Raw genomic sequence first — 4,404 nt, forward strand, 5'->3', positions numbered from 1 at the left:
GACTGTAATTCAAAAAAAGATCAAATTGACTGTAAATTCTGGGCCAATAGGTCGAAGCCAATGCAAGTCATTGTCAACTTAGTCAACAAATGATTCCGACATCGTTAACCGTTGGATTTACATCCAACAACCGGCATCCATCTTCAATCTCCCGTCTTCTTCCTCCAGCGCCGCCGAGACCACCTCCCACCTCCTGCTGCTAGCAGCTCTGCTTAGCACGCTTCACTGTGAAGCGCTACTCTACAGTTGGCCGGGCCATCCCTCCACCCCTCCGCACCTCCTGTTCTTCTCCACCGACTGCCGAACCACACCGCACGAGAATCAGTTAACCCTCGTACACCTCTCCGTCTGCGACTACTGCCGCGTCTTCCCATCTTCGGCTCATTGTTATCCGGGGCCTTGTCATCATCCACCACCTTGGATGTGCTCGGCGCGGTGTGGTGAACAACGAACGACGCCGTTAGAAGTAGACTGTGCATGGAGAGGCTGACAGCTGGGTCCATGGCCACACACAAGGAAATGCCTCCTTATTACACACAAAATAATGATTCCTCCACCTGACATCTGGGACCCACCGGAAGGGCCTTTGTATTTCGTTAAAAAAACGTGCCCCCCGCTGACAGGTCGGACCAACCAGCTATCTTCGCATGCAAGTAAGTGCCTCCTTATTACGCACAAATAAATGAATACCCCCCTGCCAGCTGGGACCCTCCTTGGTAGGAGGCTGACTTGTGGGCCTACTAAGTTGACGGGGACGGAGGGCTTTGTCAACTTAGTTAATATGAACGATTCTAGCTCCAGTGACCGTTCGATGTCCATCCAACGGCTGTAGTGCTTCTTCAACCACTGGTCTTATTTCTCTAGCCGCCCAAACCAGCGTCGGTCGTGCCGCATGCTCCTGCCTCCCGTGGCTGGCTGTGCTGCCGTGGAGGCCTCACCGCCCCCTACTATTCCCACCCTTGGCCAGGCCCTGCGGTGACGGCAGCCTCACACCGCAGCCGAACCACTGAACCCTCGTACTCCTCTCCGCGCGGGCTTTCGCTTCCGCATCTTCCCCGGCTCCGCATCGTCTCCTTCCTAGGCCTCGCCGTCGTCCACCACCCTGGTGCTCTCCGTGCGGCGTGGTCAATGTGGTCAAGTAACGACTTCCATCAGAAGAGTACTGTACGTGGAGAGGCTAACAGCTGGGTCCACGGCAGCCGCAAGGAAGTGCCTCCTTATTATGGGCAAAATAATTATTCCTCCACCTGACAGCGAGGACCCACCGGACGATCCATAGTATTTCACGAAAAATAGTTTCCCCCCTGACTGCTGGGACCCACCAGTTACATCTTCGCACGCAAAGAAGTGCGTCCAGGCAAAAAAAAAACGATTCGCCCCCTGACTGCTGGGACCCACCAGCTACATCTTCGCACACAAGGAAGTGCCTGACAGTCGGGACCCACCTGGTTGAAACGTACGTAGCTTTGTCATTCTGGTCGCAAACGTGTACGTACATACTGGTCGATGTAGAGGCGCGCACGTAGCATGTACACGTACATACAGCGGCCTGTGTGCAAGAAAGAAAATACGACCACGTACGTACATACGCGCGGGGTCTCAAATGCCTACTCGCGCATACGAACGGCCAGGGCTCGTGTACATGGCTGGGTCAGAACAGAAAAATAGTGTCATCGTCATGTTCATGGGGAGCCAATCGGCTGTGTCGGAAAGGAATGTGTCATCGTGTTCATCAGGAGGGCTTGGATGGAACAGGCAATGGAAACGAGGCCTGGCGTATCACATAACGGAGGAAACGGCCTTCTGTTTGACAGGCCACATTTGAAATGGGATCCTGTTCATCGGGAGGGGTCTGGCGTACCGCAAAATGGAGGAAACGGACTTGTGTTGGACGTCCTACGGTCGAAACGGGGTCCTGTTGATCGGGAGGGGTCTGGCGTACCGCAAAACGGAGGAAACGGACTTGTGTTGGACGTCCTACGGTCGAAACAAGGTCCTGTTGATCGGGAGGGGTGTGGTGTACCGCAAAACGGAGGAAATAGACTTCTGTTGGAGCGCTACGGTCGAAACGGGGGTCCTGTTCATCGGGAGGGGTGTGGCGTACCGCAAAACGGGGTCTCCACAGGATACTGTTCATCTCCACCGTCGACCTCCTCCAGCCTCCACGGGCTACTATTGATCCACCATCGACCTCCTCCAGCCTCCACCTGCGACTGTTCATCCAGGGGCTCCTGTTCATCCAACCTCCACCGCGCGCTACTCCACCGGCTACTGTTCAACCACCCCTCTCCACGGGCTCCTGTTCAACCACCCCTCCACGGGCTACTGTTCATCCACCCCTCCACCTTCTACTGTTCATCCAGCCCTCCACGGGGTCGTCCTGTTCATCCAGCCCACCACGGGGTCCCGTTCATCCAGCCCCAAACGGCTCTATCGATCGGGGTCCTATTCATCCAGAGTCAACACCACGGATTCCTATTCATCCACCCCCACCGCTCACTGTTCATCCAAACACCCCCTGCAACGCTCACTGTTCATCCAGAGGCAGCATGGATCGACTTCAGTTAGCAACAGTAGCGAAGGAATCGCTTGATCGCTCGGGTTCAGTAACGCGTAGCCTGCAGTGCAATCGCTCAGGTTCAGTTAGGCGACGCCTCGCTCGGGTTTAGTTAGAGCCCAACGCCTCGTACCCACGTGCGTATGGTACGAGAGAAACACGCATCGCTCGGCCCTCGACCACCCACCATAACTGGGAACTCCCCGATATTTTCCTCGCCCTCACTTCAACCATGGTTTTTCCCGTCATGGACGGCCAAAGCATGTCATGCAGCTGCGTCTCCGGCCCGCCCAGGACGAAAAGCCCATTTTCTATCATGATTTTTTGTCATAGAAGTAGGAGTCCACCACATCTGTGATGTTGCCGGGTTTTGTCACAATTATCGTCATAGAAGTGTCATATGTATGACAGGAAAAAAATTCGTTCGGCCCAAAATGTCACGAATGTGTCTTTTTTTGTAGTGGAGGTTCAGGAGTGTGTGTGGATTTGTTGGTAGGGCAAGGCTCAACATTAATCTCTCGGGGTTTCGGAAGGTTGACACAGAAACACAAAAAAGGGTAGTCCTGGAGATCATGGATCACTTCAATGTTCCAAAGCAGTGGAGAATGCAGGTGGAACATGTTGCACTAAATAAGTCTAGGGATGCTTGGAGAAACTAGAAGCACGCGGTGTACAAGAAGTACTTGAGTGAAGGCAAGGACCCAATCCCTTCATGCCCCCAAATTAGAAAGGTAGACTGGGCAGAATTCAAAAGGGTCAGGGCAACTATAGAGTTTGCTGAGAAGAGTGCTAGGCCATCGCAACTTCAGAAGAGGAACACATACACCAACCGTATGGGTGTGGCAGGATACTACGGCATGATACTGATATGGGACCAGGATGACAAAGAAGAAGTAGTACCGCCGGGTGGCAAACCGGCCTTTAGTGAAATCAGGGGCGAACGCACAAGAGACTACTTGCGGGCACATGCTAGGAGGCGTGATGTCATGGGATACCACGACCACCTATGGGGCCATGAGCCACTTTTGGTTCGGCAGGGGGATGGGCACGTTGCACAAAGAGCGAAGAAGCGCAACACAGCACGACAGAGATCACACGGGCAGTTTTACCCAGGTTAGGGCCGCCATGAGGCGTAAAACCCTACTCCTACTTTGGTGGAATGATTGTTGACTATGGTGGAAGATGCAGTGCTCTTGCCCAGCAGGGTGGCCTTGGGGCAAGAGTAGCTATGTGCGTATGAGTGTATAGGGGTCCGAATGGCTGAATCTCAGAAACCTTTCTACGGTTGCCATGGGCCTCCTTTTATAGAGCAAGAGGTCACCACAATGACAAATTGGTCTTTGTGTACTGATTAGGTAGCAAACAGTGCTATCATACCTAATTCTGCAGGCGGACAGAGCGCATTAAATGTGGCGCTTAGTGCCACATAACAACGTGCCCGGCAGGCCTTGTCAGGCTACTTTTTCCAGCTTTGCGCCTGCTTGCTTGACACATCTCAGGAGGGGTGTCATTTGGAGGTGTTTTCTGTAGGAAGTGGACGCCTTGCGGCAGGAAACCATCACTTAGTCACTTGGGGGCTTGCAACGCATCGTTCCATGATTTGCATCATGGTGAGGTGGAGCGGTGAAGCCTTGGCGGGGTAATCCGCCCTTGCTGTGCCCGGCAAGCCTGCCGGGGTGGTCTAGAGGCTCATCTCCGGGGCAACCTCACCCTTGTCAGACTCTCCTTCTCGGCAAGGGATGTTTTTCCCATAGCAACATATTGCTCCTCTAGCTTGACTTCGTCTTCCCGATCTACACTCTGATTCTTCAAAGAGCTAATCTCTTAGGATTGGTCTTGGTCTTGGA

The sequence above is a fragment of the Triticum aestivum genome, chromosome 3B (genome assembly GCF_018294505.1).
Source record: "Triticum aestivum cultivar Chinese Spring chromosome 3B, IWGSC CS RefSeq v2.1, whole genome shotgun sequence".
Lineage (NCBI taxonomy): Eukaryota > Viridiplantae > Streptophyta > Magnoliopsida > Poales > Poaceae > Triticum > Triticum aestivum.